We start from the raw sequence: 22382 nt of genomic DNA, 5'->3' as shown, positions 1-22382 counted from the left end.
TTCTACATAACTGTGGAATCTAGCACTTCTTGTAGAGCAGCATTGGTAGTTTTGGGGGAATGATGGTTATAAGAATTTGAGAATGAGCTAGAAATAGATTTGCTGGGAAAATATGGGCCAAAAGGGATTCTCCAGACCTTGATACTACATAACAACAGACTCATAGTAGTATTTCTTCGATGAAATGAGACAAATCTTAAGAGCACTGGAGGCTGAAAAGTTGACTCTCTGTGGACCATTTTACTTTTCTCTTACAGGAGTCAGTGAAGCAAGTTCATGAGACTCCGAGGCAAGGACACCAAACAAACCAGGAGTTTTAGCTCCTACCCATGGTACTGGTAAGTGATTAAAGAGCTGCAGCTTCACAAGAGACAGCAAGGGCAAGGCTAGGGCCATAAGATTTCATAAGTCTTGAAAGCAGGGAAAAGGCAGCTTGCCCCTGCTTTTACTGGAAACAGCAAGATTCAAAGTCCGGAATTCCAAACTGTCAAAGGAAGGAGTGGGTCATGGTTTTGTGGGGCCTGAAACTTATACAACTTTCAGATTACAAAATAAGGTGTAGTGTAGGGCCCTCCAAGAAATCTGTGTTAAAGAAAGGTCCTGAATCTTATGATATGATCTATAACAGATCTTTATCCCTTGCTGTGTAAAGCAAAACATACATCACTCTTTTTTTCTATTGACACCTTGATATAACATCACTCGTGAGTAGTAGTAATAATAATAGTTTATTGAGCTCTTATTATGTGCTGAGCTCTATGTTAGAACCTTCCTGCATTAGTTTGCTAGGACTGTTGTAACCCAATGCCACAAATTGGGTGGCTTAAAACAACCAAAATTTATTTTCTGAGCTCTGGAGGCTTAAAGACCAAAACGAGTGCATCAACAGAGCCAATTTCCCTCCAAAATCTCTAGGGGAGGATACTTCTTTGCCTCTTTGGTTTTCTGGTAGCCTCTGGCATTCCTTGGCTTGTGGCACCATCATTTCAATCTTTGCCTCCATCTTCACATGATGTTCGTCCCTGTGTATGTTTTCTTTTATTATAAGGACACCAGTCATTTTGGATTAGGGCCCACTCTAATTCAGAATGATCTCATCTTATTTTGATTACATCTGCAAAGATTCTATTTCCCCAAATCAGGTCACAATCACAGGGACTAGGAGTTAGGACCTCAACATACATTTTGGGAAAAGGGGACCACAATTCAACCTATTGCACTTACAGATGACTCCTTTAGTCTTCACACTCATCCTGAGAGGAAGTTGCTATTATTACTCCTTTTACAGTTGAAGAAACTGAGAGAAACGCCTGAGGTCACTAAATTAGATGCTTTAGTGCTGAGATTCCATAATTCCAACCTAAGCCTGATGCCTCCTGTGCCCACACATTTAATTCTGACAGAAGTGAATTAATCAATTTCTATCTGTCTGAAAAAAGACCGTAATTATAGCTAGAGTTTTCTTTAATGGGAATCTAGACAAGGAATTCACCCATTTCTTAATTCTTTGAGATGTTCATGAATGACTTTAAGGACATCATTCCTTAAAACTTGTTTGGCAGTGATATTTAACGATGCTATTCTAGAGTGTTTGGGGACATACTAGGTCATTCTAAGAATCTTTTTCATCTCCTATTTAAAGCTAACAAAATTTTTTTCTGGCTTAGATTTCTTATATGCAAAGACTTTTAAAAAACTGTGTATAATTGGAATCAGAACAACACAGCTAGAATTTTAAAAAATGCCCAATGGCCATGAGTTGGTACCATGCATTTTGGGAGTAGAGGAGTAATTGCTTTATTTATTATAGAAATATCTCTCATGATTTATCTATGTTATAAAAAAACAGAGATGGTTTGATGAGTTCAGAATTAAAATGGCTCACTGCCAGAAATTGTTGAGATCTTTGGAGGATTACACACCTTTATATGCTGAGCAATAAAGGAATTCCTTGCAAGAGAAATGTCGAGTATATAGTGAAAGGGAAAATTTAGTTCTTGACTAAACCACAAGTTACTTAACACCCTGTAGACCTTAGTTTCTTTCTTTCTTTCCTTTTTTCTTTTTATCATACTTTAAGTTCTAGAGTACATGTGCACAATGTGCAGGTTTGTTACAGAGGTATACATATGCTATCTTGGTTTGCTGCACCCATCAACTCATCATTTACATTAGGCATTTCTCCTAATGCTATTCCTCCTCCGGCTCCCCAGCCCCGCGACAGGCCCTGGTGTGTGATGTTCCTTGCCCTGTGTCCAAGTGATCTCATTGTTCAATTCCCACCTATGAGTGAGAACATGTAGTGTTTGGTTTTCTGTCCTTGTGATAGTTTGCTGAGAATGATGGTTTCCAGCTTCATCCATGTCCCTACAAAGGACATGAACTCATCCTTTCTTATGGCTGCATAGTATTCTATGGTGCATATGTGCTACATTTTCTTAATCCATTCTATCATTGATGGACATTTGGGTTGGTTTCAAGTCTTTGCTATTGTGAATAGTGCCACAATAAACATACATGTGCATGTGTCTTTATAGTAGCATGATTTATAATCCTTTGGGTATGTACCCAGTAATGGGATTGCTGGGTCAAATGGTAATTCTAGTTCTAGATCCTTGAGGAATCACCACACTGTCTTCCACAATGATTGAACTAATTTACACTCCCCCCGCCCAACAGTGTAAAAGTGTTCTTACTTCTCTACATCCTCTCCAGCCTCTGTTGTTTCTTGACTTTTTAATGATTGCCATTCTAACTGGCGTGAGATGGTATCTCATTGTGGTTTTGATTTGCATTTCCCTAGTGACCAGTGATGGTGAGCATTGTTTCATGTGTCTGTTGGCCACATAGATGTCTTCTTTTGAGAAGTGTCTGTTCATATCCTTTGCCCACTTTTTGATGGGGTCTTTTTCTTTTTTTTCTTGTAAATTTGTTTGAGTTCTTTGTAGATTCTGGATATTAGCCATTTGTCAGATGGGTAGATTTCTAAATTTTTCTCCCATTTTGTAGGTTGCGTGTTCACCCTGACGGTAGTTTCTTTTGCTGGCCAGAAGCTCTTTAGTTTAATTAGATCCCATTTGTCTATTTTGGCTTTTGTTGCCATTGCTTTTGGTGTTTTAGTCATGAAGTCCTTGCCCATGTCTATGTCGTGAATGGCATTGCCTAGATTTTCTTCTAGGGTTTTTATGGTTTTAGGTCTAACATTTACGTCTTTAATCCATCTCGAATTAATTTTTGTATAACATGTAAGGAAGGGATCCAGTTTCAGCTTTCTACATATGGCTAGCCAGTTTTCCCAGCACTATTTATTAAATAGGGAATCCTTTCCTCATTTCTTGTTTTTGTCAGGTTTGTCAAAGATCAGATGGTTGTAGATGTGTGGTGTTATTTGAGGCCTCTGTTCTGTCCCATTGGTGTACCATGCTGTTTTGGTTATTGTAGCCTTGTAGTATAGTTTGAAGTCAGGTAGCATGATGCCTCCAGCTTTGTTCTTTTGGCTTAGGATTGTCTTGGCAATGCAGGCTCTTTTTTGGTTCCATATGAACTTTAAGGCAGTTTTTTTTCCAATTCTGTGGAGAAAGCCATTCATAGCTTGATGGGGTTGGCATTGAATCTATAAATTACTCTGGGCAGTGTGGCCATTTTTACGATATTGATTCTTCCTATCCATGAGCATGGAATATTCTTCCATTTGTTTGTGTCCTCTTTTATTTTGTTGAGCAGTGGTTTGTAGTTCTCCTTAAAGAGGTCCTTCACACTCTTTGTTAGTTGGATTCTTAGGTTTTTTATTCTTTTTGAAGCAATTGTGAATGGGAGTTCACTCATGATTTGACCCTCTGTTTGTCTGTTAATGATGTATAGGAATGCTTGTGTTTTTTCCACATTTATTTTGTATCCTAAGACTTTGCTGAAGTTGCTTATCAGCTTAAGGAGATTTTGGACTGAGACAATGGGGTTTTCTAAATATACAATCATGTCATCTGCAAACAGGGACAATCTGACTTCCTCATTTCCTAATTTAATACCCTTTATTACTTTCTCTTGCCTGATTGCCCTGGCCAGAACTTCCAATACTATGTTGAATAGGAGTGGTAAGAGAGGGCATCCTTGTCTTGTGCCTGTTTTCAAAGGAAATGCTTCCAGTTTTTGCCCATTCAGTATGATATTGGCTGTGGGATTGTCATAAATAGCTCTTATTATTTTGAGATACATTCCATCAATACCTAGTTTATTGAGGGTTTTTAGCATGAAGGGGTGTTGAATTTTGTCAAAAGCCTTTTCTGCATCTATTGAGATAATCATGTGATTTTTGTTGTTGGTTCTGTTTATGTGATGGATTACATTTATTGATTTTCATATGTTGAACCAGCCTTGCATTCCACGGATGAAGCCCACTTGATCTTGGTGGATAAGCTTTTTGATGTGCTGCTAGATTCAGTTTGCTAGTATTTTATCGAGGATTTTTGCATTGATGTTTATCAGGGGTATTGGTCTAAAATTCTCTTTTTTTGTTGTGTCTCTGTCAGACTTTGGTATCAGGATGATGTTGGCCTCATAAAATGAGTTAGAGAGGATTCCCTCTTTTTCTATTGATTGGAATAGTTTCAGAAGGACGGGTACCAGCTCCTCTTTGTACCTCTGGTAGAATTCAGCTGTGAATCCATCTGGTCCTGGACTTTTTTTGATTGGTAGGCTATTGATTATTGCCTCAATTTCAGAGCCTGTTATTGGTCTATTCAGAGATTCAACTTCTTCCTAGTTTACTCTTGGGAGGGTGTATGTGTCCAGGAATTTATCCATTTCTTTTAGATTTTCTAGTTTATTTGCCCAGAGGTATATATAGTAGTCTCTGAGGGTAGTTTGTATTTCTGTGGGATCAGTGGTGATATCCCCTTTATCATTTTTTTATTGTGTCTATTTGATTCTTCTCTCTTTTCTTCTTTATTAGTCTTGCTAGTGGTCTATCAATTTTGCTGATATTTTCAAAAAACCAGTTCCTAAATTCATTGATTTTTTGAAGGTGTTTTTGTGTCTCTGTCTCTTTCAGTTCTTCTCTGATCTTAGTTATTTCTGCCTTCTGCTAGCTTTTGAATGTGTTTGCTCTTGCTTCTCTAGTTCTTATAATTGTGATGTTAGGGTGTCAATTTTAGATCTTTCCTGCTTTCTCTTGTGGACATTTAGTGCTCTAAATTTCCCTCTACACACTGCTTTAAATGTATCCCAGAGATTCCGGTATGTTGTGTCTTTGTTCTCACCGGTTTCGAAGAACATCTTTATTTCTGCCTTCATTTCATTATTTACCCAGTAGTTATTCAGGAGCAAGTTGTTTAGTTTCCATGTAGTTGTGTGGTTTTGAGTGAGTTTCTTAATCCTGAGTTCTAATTTGATTGCAGTGTGGTCTGAGAGACAGTTTTTTTGTGATTTCTGTTCTTTTACATTTGCTGAGGAGTGCTTTACTTCTAATGACGTGGTCAATTTTAGAATAAGTGTGATGTGGTGCTGAGAAGAATGTATATTCTGTTGATTTGGGATGGAGAGTTCTGTAGATGTCTATTAGGTCTGCTTGTTGCAGAGTTGAGTTCAGGTCCTGGATATCCTCGTTAACCTTCTGTCTCGTTGATCTGTCTAATATTGACAGTAGGGTGTTAAAGTCGCCATTATTATCATGTGGCAGCCTAAGTCTCTTTGTAGGTTTCTAAGGACTTGCTTTACGAATCTGGGTGCTCCTGTATTGGGTGCATATATATTTAGGATAGTTAGCTCTTCTTGTTGAATTGATCCCTTTACCATTATGTAATGGCCTTCTTTGTCTCTTTTGGTCTTTGTTGGTTTAAAGTCTGTTTTATCAGAGACTAGGATTGCGACCCCTGCTTTTTTTTGTTTTCCATTTGCTTGGTAGATCTTCCTCCATGCCTTTATTTTGAGCCTATGTGCCTCTTTCACGTGAGATGGGTCTCCTGAATACAGCACATTGATGGGTCTTGACTGTATCAAATTTGCCAGTCTGTATCTTTTAATTGGGGCATTTAGCCCATTTACATTTAAGGTTAATATTGTTATGTGTGAATTTGATCCCATCATTATGATGTTAGCTGGTTATTTTGCCTATTAATTGATGCAGTTTCTTCCTAGCATTGATGGTCTTTACAATTTGGTGTGTTTTTGCAGTGGCTGGTACCAGTTGTTTCTTTTCATGTTTAGTGCTTCCTTCAGGAGCCCTTGTAAGGCAGGCCTGGTGGTGACAAAATCTCTCAGCATTTGCTTGTCTGTAAAGGATTTTATTTCTCCGTCACTTAGGAAGCTTAGTTTGGCTGGATATGAAACTCTGGGTTGAAAATTCTTTTCTTTAAGAATGTTGAATGTTGGCCCCTGCTCTCCTCTGGCTTGTAGGGTTTCTGCTGAGAGATGTGCTCACTGTTAGTCTGATGGGCTTCCCTTTGTGGGTAACTCAACCTTTCTCTCTGGCTGTCTTTAACACTTTTTCCTTCATTTCTACCTTGGTGAATCTGACAATTATGTGTCTTGGGGTTGCTCTTCTCGAGGAGTATCTTTGTGGCGTTCTCTGTGTTTCCTGAATTTGAATGTTGGCCTGCCTTGCTATGTTGGGGAAGTTCTCTTGGATAATATCCTGAAGAGTGTTTTCCAACTTGGTTCCATTCTTCCCATCACTTTCAGGTACACCAATGAAACGTAGATTTGGTCTTTTCACATAGTCCCATATTTCTTGGAGGTTCTGTTCATTTCTTTTTAATTTCTTTTTTCTAACCTTGTTTTCTTGCTTTATTTCATTAATTTGGTCAGACCTTAGTTTCTTGTTTATAAAATATGGAAATGGGCAGGGTTCTTAAGGTATTTTTCTATGTCAAGTTATTACTCTAAAATTTTCCCACACAATGTTGGGATTTAAAAAATATTGACTACAGTTAGCCATAAAAGCAAATAAAAAATTTAGAATAAACACCCACCATCATTCTATTTTGCAAATTGTTTTTTCGTGATAGAAATTTTTGCTTAATAATATATTTTATGTCAATCCATGATGAATGGACGTGTCGGGTTTCTATGGCTTTGTTTCCTTTCTCTTCCAAACATGTAGTATAGATCAGGGGTCCCCAACCCCTGGCACTGGCACCAGTCTGTGGTTAGGAACCGAGGCACACAACAGGAGGTAAGTGGTGGCGAGTGAGCATTACCGCTTGAGCTCCATCTCCTGTCAGATCAGCAGTGGCATTAGATTCTCATAGGGGCACAAACTCTATTGTGAACTGCACATGTGAGGGATCTAGGTTGTACACTCTTTATGAGAATCTAATTAATGCCTGATGACTTGAGGTGGAACAGTTTCATTCCCAATCATCCCTCCTCTACCCGCATCTGTGGAAAAATTGTCCATGAAACCATTCCCTGAAGCCAGGAAAGTTGGGTGCCACTGGTATAGATTATCTGTTGCAGTATTTCAGATCTAGAAACTCTAATGGAATTGAAGTCGGTTCTCTGATCTACTGGTCCCACCCAGTACCTGGCCTGTGGGCTTTAACCATCACACTATCATGTCCTACCCTCTGAGGGAGGTACTTGCTGGTGGTATTCTGTGTAGTTAGTATAGAACTCAGCAAAATGTCAGAGAAGGGGTGCAAATCCTTTGGTTCACAATGCATGAAGATGAAGGTGGAAAACTAGGAAAGCAAGTTCTCACCCCACAGTGGTGAGAACTTCTGATGAAGACACGCCCACTGGCAGGCACTGCATGGTACTGAGAGCACTCACCAATGCCACCACAGTGACAGAACTTAGTCCTGTGTAGACCTCCCAGGTAAGCTCTCCCAGGAAGGCCCTCTCAGTAGCCTCTTATCCTCCAAAATCATATACTACCTTCTAGCTTCTCCCTATATCAGACTGTGGGAGGACAGAGGATCTGAGCATTTAAAAGCAGACAAACCAACAAAACAACATCTAAAACATTCCTAAGACTGCATTATGGTACCTATTCTCATCTCCCTTATATAAGTAAATGAACAGATGTAAAACTCAATCTCTTAACCTCTGTAAACTGACATTAATAATTCAGCCTTTTATTGACTATTTTTTTCTGCTGGCCAAGAAGCTGCCTAGGGCCCTAAAAGGCAATGAATTAAAATATAAAAGATATTGTTGCCCATTCATTTAATAAAGTCTATCCATTCATTCATTTTCCCAATCAATGAATATTTATTGAATGACCATTTTATGTGAGTCATAATTCTAAGCCCTGGGTATATGATGCAGAGGAGCAAATCTAAAAGAAATATCCCTTGCCTTCAGGGGGCTTACAGTCTCATTTGTTAAAAACAAGTCTAATTTGACAATGTGTAATGGAAAGTTAAATTATAATTAATATTTTCCAGCATTTATTTTTATTTGTAGTTTTAGCATTAATTAGATTTTGAAGGTATATCACATATTTGTCTTTCTGTCTATTTTATCTTTACTTTTGTGTTTGTGACTGATGGGCATTTTTTAGATTGCTGGATCCTTGAGAACAGGAAGTTTTTTCTATCTTTTCTACAGGTCTTATTACAACAAATGCATCTTAATCAGCACTTGTTAATGATTTTTTCATTAAAATTCACACAATTTTAACCTTAGAAGAGGCTTTAGAGAGCATCTAATTTAATCTTTGAATTATATAGGTGAGACAATGGATGCTCTAAGGGGAATAAAGCTTTTTTTATAAATTACTAGAAAGACCTATAATTATTAACATTGTCGCCAGGTTCACGTAGTTAGTTTGGGCAAAACAGGCTAGAATCTAATTCTTCTGAATTATTTAATAAAATATTTCACTCAGTAACTATTTATTGAATAAAATGCAGTTTAAAAGCTTTGATCTCAGACAAAGTCTCAAATTTAATGTTATATCCTTCCCGCACAATCTTTGCCAATTTCTTCATTTCTCTGAGCCTTAGTTTTGTCACAGGTGAACTGGGGATAAAAATAATACATTCCTTTGAGAATTATTTGAGGATTAAATATGATAAGATATGTAAAATACTTGACGTAAAATAAACTTAAAACCAACAGTCTCTCATCATATGGATGGCCTGTTTGCACCATGGCTGCCAAATATGTATGGAAGTCAGGAAAAGGTGAACAGGGCCTGAGGTAAACTCAGCATATTCTCCAGCTCTCTTTGAGACACAGCTGGAAATAGTACTTCCATCTTCAAACTCAGAAGACTCATCTGGTTCTTGCACAATTCACAGGGAGGAGGCAGTCTAACTTGATACTATAGGAACTGAAGTGGCTAATTTGAACATTAAAAATAAGTATTTAACTTTTTGTTGTTGCTGTTCTCCAAGAGGGTGAGTTGAGTCCTGCTGATTACAGTATGATTATTCCTTAATCTTGTATTGGTGATTTATTCAAGTGCCTTTCGCCATATGTGAAAGATCATATTCCTATCCTCCATCTGAGCAAAAAGTAAATGTAAAGAGCATTACTTAAAACTATGATGGCTGGGTGCGGTGACTCATGCCTGTAATCCCAGCACTTTGGGAGGCTGAGGCAGGCGGATCACGAGGTCAGGAGATTGAGGCCATCCTGGCCAACATGGTGAAACCTCATATCTACTAAAAATACAAAAAATTAGCTGGGCGTGGTGCCACATGCCCTGTAGTCTCAGCTCCTCAGAAGGCTGAGGCAGGAGAATAGCTTGAACCCAGGAGGTGGAGGTTGCAGTGAGCCGAGATCATGCCATTGCACTCCAGCCTGGGCAGTAGAACGAGACTCCTTCTCAAAAAACAAAAACAAAAACAAAACCATGACAAGATAACATTATCAATTTTTTCTTTTCACTGAAAGCTGTAATTATCTTATACCTTTAATCTCTGTAATTGTTTACTGTCTTTGAAATAAACAGTATTTGGGGAAGAGAAACATAGAAGCCTTTATGTTTAACAGCACCTGATTACCTAGGCCTTTTGGTAGTGGCGTTTTGGCTGTGAGGAATAGGAGAGAGAAGTAGCTGCTTGCCAAATGAAATAATGATTTTTATTTCACCATCTTTTTCTATACTGATCACCTAACCACAACAATGGCTATTTGTGAGAGGGATGATATTATAAAAATATAAATAAAATCATATATGCCTAAATAAATAGGGTATATTCATGCAATGGGATACAAAATGATTTGAGACCTACCTACCTATCTGAAATACTAAACAAACTATTAACTTGCATAAATTTCTAAATTAAAATGTTGAGTAAAAAATTTAAGTGAGATTATTATTAATATAAAGGTTTAAGTGCTACTATTCGTTAATGAATACACTTTAGGAAAAATATCTATTTTAAAAATATGGGTGGGAAAGATGTTCAACTTCATGACAGCAATTCCCATGGGGAATGAATGAAATTATATTAAACAGACGGACAAAGGAGGCTTCAATAGACTTTTTTTTGGCATTAAAAAATGCAACAAAAGTACTTTAACATGCAATTGAAAGTAGAACTTCCTGTGATAATGAAAATATTCTGTCTCTGTGTTGTCCATTTAGGTAGCACTAGACCACAAATAGCTACTGAGCACTTCAAACATGGCTAGTGTGACTGAGAAACTGAATTTTAAATTGTATTTCATTTTAATTAATTTGCATTTTAAATTAATTTAAATTTTAATGTGACTAGTGGCTACCATATTGGACAGTCCAGCGTCAGACTACAGAGAACATTTTAAACCTTCCATTTGACTTCAGTTAGGGAAGATCTCATCACATTGTTCTTTCATTATGAATGTGACTATAAATATTTAAAGAAAACTAAACAATCTCTTGATAACATCCTTTAGTATGGCAAAGGGCAACTGAAAGTTATTGGGGTATTGGGGGAGGGTGGAAAAAGAATTACATTTGTGAAGTGGAATGAGTAGAAAGGTCACTATCCAGTTCCATTGGATGTCTATAGAAAAGAAAGAATCAAAAGCACTTCAGGTACTCATGGGGGGTACTTCGGATTTGGTAACAGATTTGATAACTGAAGACTTAATTTCCCCAGTGACTCAGCTGATACAGGAGGTTTTATCTTTTTCAGAAAATTAAGAGTAAATTGGCTGGCTCAATAGACTTACTGACTCCAGTTAGATAAGTATTTGCTGTGTTTATTAAGTTGTTTATGTAGTATAATAATACAAGTGATTTAATAAAGATAAGACTTTAGATAAATGTCAACACACTTCCCACTCTGCAGCTGGTCCATTTTAAGCAGTTAAAATAAATTAAAAGATAAAACACCACTCACAAAAAAATTGATCATTGTCCAAGGGAAACATTTAAAATTGAAAGAAATCTTTCACTTTCAGTACACAAAGGCATATGCATATGTGTAGGAAATGAACCTCTCTGTAATCCAGCGATTCTTTACCTAGAAGGAAAGGACAAGGAGTTATGTTTTGTAGGTGTTTGCTGTAATGAGATACAATTTAAAAGTACTTACAGTTTGTAGACAAGTATTAATGACCAGTGTTAATTATAGCACAAGTAATGGAGATCTTTGAATGAGACAAAATAATTACTATTAATTTTGTTATTTATCTGTCTTTATGTACATCAAGACATAGCTAGTGAAAGCTTACTAAAAGCTGTAAAATGTAGATGCTGTTGCTGAAATTTAAATAACATAAAGTGGATCTGAATTTTGCCCGACCTTCTCTGTTTACATCATTTTGGGAAAAGAAGTTTTGTTTTTACTTGTAGTTTATCTAGAACATCATCTAAAATTTAAAAATATAGTAAAAAGTGTGATAATAGAGAAAGAAGATATATCTTCATGGTGGTTAAATCATTGTTTCAGTGGAGTTATCTTCCAGATTAGGGGCGATGAGGCTTCTTTCCTCTGTTCTCACAAAGCACTCAGGGAAAATTTTTACCATTTCGTTATGCCCCTCATATATTTTTTCCATCTAAGGAAAAAACTTCTATCACAGTTGTTGGCATATGGAACTTGCTTAAAAGAATATTTACAGGGCTGTTCAGCTTAGAAGTGATAGCCCAGAGGGCCCATGGTGAGCTCTTGGTGAATTCGGAGTAACTGCACTTCCTTACAGGACACGAAGGCTGCTTTCACATAATAGGAAATACTGTATGAGCACATAAAGCATGATGCTAATGATGCCAAGTTCTTGGTTTGATCAGAAAAACATTATTTACCATACATGGTTCTGGATTAGTCTTCTGTCTTTTTGAAAATTGTGTGGAATATTGGTAAGTGTTGTACAAGCTATTTTTCAAATGCTTGACACACACTGACATTGGACATTTGTCATTTCAAGGGCCTGGGATGAGATGTCGACCTGTTCTATGAACTGAAAAGTTGGCCTTTGTAACTAGGTATGGTAGACTATTTAATGGGCACACATTTCTCCAATCACTGTATCCAGGCTCCTGTGCAATATGACTTTGCTGTTCCTTCCATCCAGAAGTGGAGTCTATTTCTTTAGACTTAGATGCTGGGCTAATCATGTGACTTGTTTGACAAAGAGCATGTGCCAGATGTGATGTTGTGTGAGTTCTGGAGGCTGGGACTTAACAGAATTTTCACTACGAATGCCTTTGCATTCGTAGAATGCTACCCTGAGACCTCCATGTGACGAAACTTGTGCTTACTGGAGGATGAAAAGCCATTAGGTGAACTGAGGCTTCCCAACTGATAGCAAACACCAAGTATCAGACAAGTGAGTGAGACTACCTTGGACCCTGCAGCCTATCTGATCCTCCAGCTGAGTATAACCACATGAGTGAGCTCCGGCAAAGCCCAGAGAAGACTTTTTGTTTTAATCCACCGAATTTTGTAGTAGTTTGTTATGCAGCAAAGGGTAACTGAGACACTGAGGGTACAGCTTTTGTTCTGATTCTTAAGTGAGAGTTTTGTGATGGCCTATAGAAAAATAAAGGAAAAGGATGCATTGTTAATTTCTAGATTCTTCTGGGTTTTGGAAGGATCTTAATTCCCTGATTTTAAGAGTGACATGTAACTTAGTAGGGAATGACGGATGTTTTCATTAGTACAGTGTTTAAATGTAAAAGGTAAATTACATGATAATGTTCATACATTATTACTAACTTGTCCATTCTGTTCATGCAAATTCATTTTGTACAACATATTTTTCATGGTAGAAATTAAAATTATTTTCTTCAGGAGTTATAAGAATTAAATCAGTTGATGATTGACAAGAACAGTGGTTGAGATTTCCAGAGATTCTATATATGGGAATGACTCATCCAAATTTACCACGTATTGTTCATTGTGTATATTTGTTAACCTCAGGAAAGTGTTTATGAAATGCTTGAAATAAATATATACCCACACATACTTATTATTTTACTGTGGTTGTTTTGGTTGTGGTGGTTGTTCAGATTGCTCTGGGTCTCTAAGCAAAATTTAAAGGTTTTTCTTTTTTTTTTTTAAGTAAAAAAATTTAGAAAAGAAAAAGCTGGAGGAAAGAGGAGGAGAGAAGTAGTAGCAAAAATCATTCCTTAGTTCATGTGGCTACGGGACTGCAACCTAAAGAAAGGTTAAAAGTTGACTGGTGAACCTTAAGCAGTTTTAAAATATGCTCATATTAATCAATGCTTCTCCAAATATCATATCAGTACAAAATTTCAACAGCAAGAGTAAGCACCTTTTTACCAAGTTGTAGGCAACTGAAAATGCTTCTCAATAAAACATTTTCCAATCTCAGCTCAGAGAAATAATAATCTTATAAAAATATAGTGCTTAGAAGGTTGGAAGAAAGAGCAGAAGATTGCAAAACTAGGCACAAGAAGTCCACCAGCTGTTAGAAAGTTCAAAAAGTCAATAAATGAAGCTAAATACTAGTCTTCTAAAGTCACTTTTCAGGTAAGATAAATAGGGTCTTTTTCACCTTAAATTCTCATTTGACAGTATCCCAGCACATGTCTTGGCTATTAATACACTTGGGTAGCCTAGGGAGACTTTCAAAAAGTGGTTCTTAAAACACTGATATTGTTGTCTCCAGACTCATGAGTCATTTGGACACAAGCATTGAATTTAAGAAGTAGTCACTTCCTCACCGTTGAGGAGCTGGTAGAAAACACATGATTATTGTATTGAAGATTCAATAAACATTCTTTCATTTTCAAAGTAGATTCTCACAACACTATTCTGAAACCTTTCATGACTGGGTCTTTGGTGAGAAACGAATAACATATCTTAAATTTGTCCCTAGACCCATGGCTTTGACCATCTCCAAATACCCCTCCCCAAATAAAGACAGTGAGTTACAATAGGGAGCAGCCACAGATGCTTGTCATGAATTTCTTCCAGGTAATAGGAAATAGACCTTGTTAACTTTTTTTTTTCCACATAAAGTTTTCTGTGGCATTGGAGCTATTTTAATGGGAATTTGTTGCTAGGAGAATTCTAGGATCACTTTTTAAAAGATGGATGTCTGATGTTTGCATTTTTAAAAATGACTGAAATGTTCTTCAGTCTTGGTTTAGTTACAGAAGGTTAGTTTAGATTGAGGTAGACGGCACATTTTTAAAACACAGAAACCTAATCCTGTGTGTCTGTGCGTGCGTGCGTGCGTGTGTATGTGTATGAATACACAGAGTAAGCTTTAAAGAACTGGCTCCTCCATATTAAACATTAAGTTTGTTACAATGATATGCACTATGTATCAACTATATATAAGGTACTATGCCGGAGGTAGCCAAGGGAGAATAGTCTTGACTCCTAAGGATCTTTTGATGTAGTGAATTTATGTTATATGTTCTTGTCTTCTACATTAAGTTATTTGGATCCTAACAATAATGCCCCTTATTTGGAGATATATATACTTTTTGAATAGTCACTAACTATAGAAGCGACCTGGAAACATGGAAATGCTTATATCTGTAACCGGTTCATAGGCAGTTGATGCTTAGCTTCTTTTGGCACAAAAAAAGAAGTTAGTGTACAAATCAATATTTAATGAAGGAACAAAGAAAATACAATATCCTGTTAAAATAGTATGTAATTTCTGCATGTTGCTTATAAATGATTTTTCATTTATGGCAGTGTAAATAAGGGGAGAACGGTTTTTAAAAATCTTTTGAAACAAATAGGAGAAAACTATGTCAGATCTCTAATACTGCCATTAAGAAAAAAAAAAAAAAACATTTTGGCACAGAACTCTGGCATTTTAATCAGTTTTTTATTTCCTATCGTAATGACTCCTGTTCTGTGTCAATGAGTTTTGTGGTAGCTGGTTAAGTGACTCAAGAAATAGTTTTGTGGTAATATAACAGTTTTGTTTAAACTATAATATACAAAATGTGCTAGGCAATGTCCAATTAAATGAAATATACTTTACGGGTGAAAAGACTCGTGTAATATCCTAAGGTGCCTTAGACAGATTTATGACAGTCAATTTATAGGCAGGCACAATATTACCCAATTAGCAACCTTGGCTTTATGAATCAATTGCATTATGTATTTTTAGATTTCAACATCTCTTGTGGTCAATCATCTTTCAACATCGAGTACTCAAATGCAATTTCAAAATGAGGGAACCAGAATCATTGAATGACATAGATGCTTGGCCAGTTGTTTTATGATGCTAGTTATTGAGAAAGCTAATAGTTCTCTGTTGATAGCAATCATGTATCTCTAACAATACTATCATCAAATTAAATGCTGTAGAAGTTAGCTGGTATGTTTAAAATATTTTTAGGGAATATATATTATCAGTGAATATATATAATACATATATACAACAAATATGTGTTATGTATATTAGCTATATAAAAGTAAAATAAAATAAAATTTAATTTTTTATTAATCATCTCATAGTAGGGTTTTCCAAGTATTTATTGTATTTGGTGAAGGAAAGAATGGATTTTATTTAATAGAATGGTGGGGCAGGCCCACATGTCATTCAGTCCAAAATGATTGTGCACATTTCTTTTTTAAAAAATAAACTACTAAGAAGAAAGTTAATACAGAGGGAAGATGCAACAAAGACCTCTATAGAGAGCAGCCCACTGTCACTTCATCAACAGCTGTTAACATTCACTTACTGAATATTCAGCTTATCTGTCGACTAGTTTGTTTAGAACTCAATCCCTTGTTGAATGGCTTTGCAATTGTTTGAGTTCTCTCTCTCCCTCTCTCTCTTACTGGCTCTTTCTCTCTCCCTCACTCTCCCTCTTTATAAATTCTTAGAATTAACCAGTAAAACACTTAGCTTGTTGTTTTAGGCAATACTGCTTAATGTTATGCCCTTTATAATTGATAGAACTGTTTTGTACACTTTTATTTTATATCTACATCTATATCCACATATTTATATCTATATAGTACCTATATCTACATAGATATACATTTTCAACATTTCAAGCACTTTTTAAAATCTAAAGACTTATTCTTTTATGTTTGGTTTTAAGGGATTTAACTTAAGGTGGGCTAAAGATTTGGAGACACTTTCCTAGTAGAGAGCTTATAAGAATGCTGGATAAATATTTTAAAATAATAATTTAAGTGCATGGCTTGATTCAGTGGAAAGTAAAAGTCCTTGGAAGCCAGGAAGAAAGATAAGTTAAGGATGCTAAAAATGGAGCCAGCTTTGAAACCAGTCTGCTCTGACATATCAGTCGATCTCTCCAGGCATGGGAGCTGGGACTACATTTGTAGGAAGACAAGAGGCAACATCTGAGGACAGAACAATGAGAGTTTGGTTGCAGACTGGTGAAGGAACACCAAAAAGGTGTTCAGAGAGTAACCTGTAACTGTTTCTCCCAGGGGGAGAACATAGAGACACTTGCCTATATTGATCCTGGCCTTAGGTAAAGAGTTAAAAAGAAAGTCTCCTTTTAGAATTGATTCTTACAAGCCCATCCTCCTAAGACTTTAGGGTCAGAGTTTATACTATTACACTACTGTAGGGGGAAAAAAGATATAAACTCAGGCTTTACTTGTAGTTTGAAGGGATCCAGGCTGAGAGGGTCTGTTTCTCCTGGAAGAGACAAATACGAATACATTTTGGAGCTACACAATTTAAATGCAAATAATATTTCCCATAAATAAAGTTCCAGGAAATATGAGCTCATAATCACAAGCATATAACAAAACAAACCACTATGCACGAGAGTCTGCATTAAAAAATAATAAATAGGCCAGGTGTGGTGGCTCACACCTGTAATCCCAGCACTTTGGGAGGCCAAGGCAGGCAGATCACCTGAGGTCAGGAGTTCCAGACCAGCCTGGCCAATATGGTGAAACCTTGTCTCTACTAAAAAAAAATACAAAAATTATCCAGGCATAGTGGCGGCCACCTGTAGTTCCAGCTACTCAGGAGGCTGAGGCAGGAGAGTCACTTGAACCCAAGTGACAGAGGTTGCAGTGAGCCAAGATCTCACTATGGCACTCTAGCACGGGCAACAGAGTGAGACTCTGTCTAAAAAATAATAATAATAATAATGATAATGATAATAAATAAAAACTACAGAATGAGACCCATAGAAAGTGTAGATTTTGGAATTAGCAGAAACAAAAGATTAGTACATTAAAAATAATAAAAGACTCTCAAGGTATGATGAAGAAATAAAAGAAAAATAATCAGACACTTTTGAAAAAGAGCACAGTAGAACTTCTAAAATAAAAACTGTAAAAATTGAGACTAGAAAAGTACAGTTGTGTTAAACATCAGATTAGACACAGCAGAAGATAAAATTATTGAACTGAAATCTCAGTCTTAATAAATTACCAAGAGTGATGGGCAAACGAGAGGTTAAGAGACATAGAGGGAGTGGAAGGCTTAATCTAGATCTAATCAGAGGTCTATGAGAGAGGAGAGGAAAATGAGGAATAAACAATATTCCAAGAGATAATGGCTATGACAATAAGACACATCAATCTTTAAATTTAGGAAGTCCAAACATATCCCAGAAAGTTACATAAAAAGAAATCTAACCCTAGGCACTATAAACCCTAACAAAAAACAAAGAATAATATATAAAATACAAAAAGAACACTCACAAATTGATCAGAAACATACAAATTACAAAAGAAAAGTGGCAAAAGAAATACGTTTTTTATGGAATAGAAAGAGGATTAGCTAATAAACATATAAAAACATACTTAATATTATCAGAAACCAGGAAAATACAAATAGAAGCAGCAATGAGATCATTTAACACTCACCAGATTGGAAACATTCTGAACATCATTTTATTTTATTTTATTGGTTTGTTTTTTTAAGACAGAGTCTTGCTCTGTCACCCAGGCTGGAGTGCAGTGGCACTATCTGGGCTTATTGCAGCCTCTGCCTCACAGGTTCAAGTGAGTCTCCTGCCTCAGCCTCCCGAGTAGCTGGGACTATAGGCACCACCATGCCTGGCTCATTTTTGTCTTTTTTAAGTAGAGTCAGGGTTTCACCATGTTGACCAGGCTGGTCTTGAACTCCTGACCTCAAGTGATCTACCTGCCTTGACCTCCCTAAATGCTGGGATTACAGGTGTGAGCCACTGTGACTGGTCTTTTTTAAAATTTATTTTTATTTTTTTGAGACAGGATCTCGCTCTGTTTCCCAGGCTGGAGCACAGTGGCATAATCATGCTCACTGCAGCCTCAGCTAATTATTTTTAATTATTTGTGGAGACAGGGTCTCCTGAAGTCGCCCAGGATGACCTCAAACTCCTGGGCTCAAGCAGTCCTCCTGTCTTGGCCTCAAAAAGTGTTGAGATTATAGACATGAGCCACTGTGCCTGCCTCCAAATATTTTTTAATATTAAATGCTGGCAGGTATGTATATGTCTTAGACTGCTTGGGTTGCCATAACAAAATATCTGTATGGCTGCAAGGCTTAAACAGCAGAATTTCTTTTTTCCTCACAGTTCTGAAGCCTAGAAATCCAAGATCGAGGTGCCAGCATGGACAGTCACTGGTAAGGCCTCTCTTTCCGGCTTGCAGACAACCACCTTCTTGCTGTGTCCTCACATGGCTGTCTTCTCATAAGGGCACTAACCCCACAATAAGGTCCCCATCCTCATAAACTCATTTAAACCTAATTACCCCACAAAGTCTCCATCTCCAAATACCATTGCATTAGGGGCTAGGGCTTCAACACTTGAATTTGGGGTCGGGGGGCACACAATTCAGTCCATAGCAGTGTGGTAGTGGGAACTATCACACAATGCTGGTGGAAGTATAAATTGGTATAATCATTTTGGAAAGCCATTTGGCTCCTGTGCTGGCTACTCTCTATTTACACCTAATCTCTACCTGTCAGATTCATTCTCTGACCTGCTTTTTCCTGCTGTAGGCTCTGGGAGGCGGATGCTGAGGACTGCCATCAGCTGGACTGCTTTGCTTCTGGTTGGTCTTGGCTAATGGAACGCAATGGCAGGAGACCAGAGGACAGAAGAGAGTGTGAAGTATGTTTTCCTTCATCTGACCATGTCTGTCTTTCTTCACTTACATCTTTTGCTAATGGCCCCTTTCTTCAAAGGTCCAGCTCTCGCTGAGTTTCAGCAACAATCTTTCTTTTCTTTGGAATTACTGCCACTAGACCTGAATTACCACCACTAGACCTGAATTACCACCTTCAGGTCTAGCGGTGATAATGCCTTCCCATATTTTCCCATTAGGTTTATCAACATCTCTCGTAGTAATTTAACCCTGCCTATGCCTCTGTTTCCTACCAAGAACCTGCCTGATTATCCTAGTAAAGGTGAGATATTATGACCCGGCATCCTAGGCATCTACCCTAGAGAAAGTCTTGCAGATATGTTCAGGAGTCCTACAGAAATATGTCCTTGGCAACACAATCCATGATCACAAAAAAAGGGAACTGCCTGAATGTACATTCATAATAGGATGGGACAAGTCATTATCGTAAAATAACACAATGGAACATTGGAAAGTGGTAAAAGAATGGGTGAGCTGATAAGGATATATTTAATATATCCAGAGTGACAAGGATATATTTAATAAAATGTCAAGTGAAAAAAAGCATAAGTGAAAAAAATCATACATAGCATGATTCTAAAACTAAACATTATACTGTTAAGGATTATACACAAGGGTAAGAAGCATGTATGAAAGAGCAAAGGCAGGATAGAGGTTGCCTCTGGTTTGAGAGGAAGAAGGCTGAGATCCAGGACATCACAGAGGTATCTTCAAGCATCCTGGTAATGCTCTTTGTTTGGCTGGTGGTAGGAACATGGCTGCTCTATTGTTCTTAACTGAACATATACGTAATGTATGTTCTTTTTTGGTGTGTGATTTTTTTTCTTAAAATGTAAATTAAAATTTAGTAGCTGAAGAATATTCAAAAAGGGGTGGCATTTTAAGTAAAATTTTATGTGGTAGGCTAAAGAATAACCCGTCAAAGATATCCAGGCCCTAATTCTCCAAAACCTGTGACTATGTTGTCTTACATGACAAAAGGGACTTGGCTGATGACATGGTTTGGCTGTGTCCCCATCCAAATCTCATCTTGAATTCCCATGTGTTGTGGGAGGGACCTGGCAGGAGGTAATTAAATCATGGGGACAAGTCTTTCCCATGCTGTTCTCATGGTAGTGAGTAAGTCTCATGAGATATAATGGTATTATAAGGTGGAGTTTCTCTGCCCAACCTCACTTTTTGCCTGCTGTCATCCATGTAAGATGTGACTTGCTCCTCCTTGCCTTCCACCATGATTGTGAGGCCTCCCTAGCCATATGGAACTGTAAGTTCATTAAACCTCCTTTTCTTCCTAGTCTTGGATCTGTCTTTATCAGCAGCATGAAAACAGACTAATACAGCTGATTTGATTAAGTTAAAGATTTTGCAATGGGGAGATTATCCTGGATTATCTGGGTGGGTAATCACAAGGGTCCTTATAAATGGGAAGCAGGGGATTAAAGGCAGAAGGAGATTGGATGATGGGTGCAGAGGCTGAAGTGCTAAGTGTTCAAGAAGGTAGAAGAGGCCATGAGCCAAGGAATGTAGGCAGCCTTTAGCTGGAAAAGCTAAGGAAATAAATTCTCCCCTGGAAACTCCATAAAGAATGCAGCACTACTGATACTTTGAATTTAACCCTCATTTCAGATTTCTGACTTCCAGAACAGTAAGATAATACGTTTGTATTATTGAAACCACTAAGTGTTTGGAAATTTATTACAGCAGCAACAGAAAACTAAGACATGGTGGTTTGATGAGTTGGTTTCAGGAAATTTTGTTTTTTAATGGATCTTAGGGGATAGTAAAAAAGAAATGATTTTAAGTGGAGGTCTGTCACTAGTCTGAACGATCAGAAAACAGGGAAAGAAATGTGTACTTGGATTGAAAATTGAACTCTCTGTTTAGAATGTTGCATTTACAAAGTATAATTGATTCCTCTAACTCATTTGCAGACCAAAGTTTTTCTATCTTGTACATTCAGAATGCATAGCTTGAATTTTAGGACTGTGCCATTGTGATATACACTTAGGTTGACAATCCCAGAGTTAGAATATAGAATTTACTGCTTAATGACAGTGTGTGATGTTTTTTCTGAAAATCAAAATGTACTAAATTGTTGACCATAACTGCAGGCTTAGGTACTTTGGTGCTTAAAATAGCTGCCCAAAGTAATTGTAGCAAGGGCTAATTGGGAAAGCTAAGCTGACAATTATGGTTTTGCACCTGATTTTTAAAAGTATATTCCTATGAGACAGAATATGACAAAAATGAAAAAATGAATAAAAGGGAAAGAGTTGAAAATACAAGGACTTGTGGTTCAGTGTCTGACCCAGGTTACTGTCACCCAACAGTTTTAGTAAGTGTTCCCTGATTTAATCCCTTATGCATCTTATGTCTTTTCTATAAGATATAAGAGGATGGACCACACTAGGACACCTGTCTGGAAAATTCTATACATTGATGTAGAAACATATGTCACACTGTTTTTACCAGCTGCTGCTCAGGGGGAGGTCACAATATGTGAACCCGACTGCTGGCTTCACACATCCTCAATTAAGATTCTCAGTGGTGAAGGTTGGTGAGTAAAAAGACATATCTTTCCCAATAAATGTAATTCCAGAATTTGATATTGTGAGATAAATACCATGTAGCCTTATTTGCTCATAGTATTTTCTAAATATTTATTGTTCATATAGGTTTTGAACTGGGAATACTTTATATGAAAATCTGAGTGTTAAGAGAATTAGGTTATCTCAAGATACAAATAATTTGTACTCTCAAATGTAAGTTATTATAAGCATGAAAAATGTGGTTGAAAATAAAATGCTCTATCCTGGCTAACATGGTGAAACCCCGTCTCTACTAAAAATACAGAAAATTAGCCAGTTGTGGTGGCGGGTGCCCATAGTCCCAGCTACTCTGGAGGCTGAGGCAGGAGAATGGCATGAGCCCACGAAG

The 22382-nt window shown here is 37.1% G+C and overlaps 1 long non-coding RNA gene across 1 annotated transcript in view; it reads left to right on the top strand.

The window, feature by feature from the left end:
• Positions 1-255: 255 nt before the first annotated feature.
• LOC111545075 overlaps positions 256-22382 on the top strand; it is a 137417-nt gene continuing 115290 nt past the window's right edge. Inside the window, exon 1 of the long non-coding RNA XR_002732333.1 lies at positions 256-338. This is a non-coding gene — a long non-coding RNA (uncharacterized LOC111545075). The remainder of the gene's footprint in view (positions 339-22382) is intronic.

The sequence above is a fragment of the Piliocolobus tephrosceles genome, chromosome 8 (genome assembly GCF_002776525.5).
Source record: "Piliocolobus tephrosceles isolate RC106 chromosome 8, ASM277652v3, whole genome shotgun sequence".
Taxonomy (NCBI): domain Eukaryota; kingdom Metazoa; phylum Chordata; class Mammalia; order Primates; family Cercopithecidae; genus Piliocolobus; species Piliocolobus tephrosceles.
This window is presented reverse-complemented; position numbering and strand designations above follow the sequence as displayed.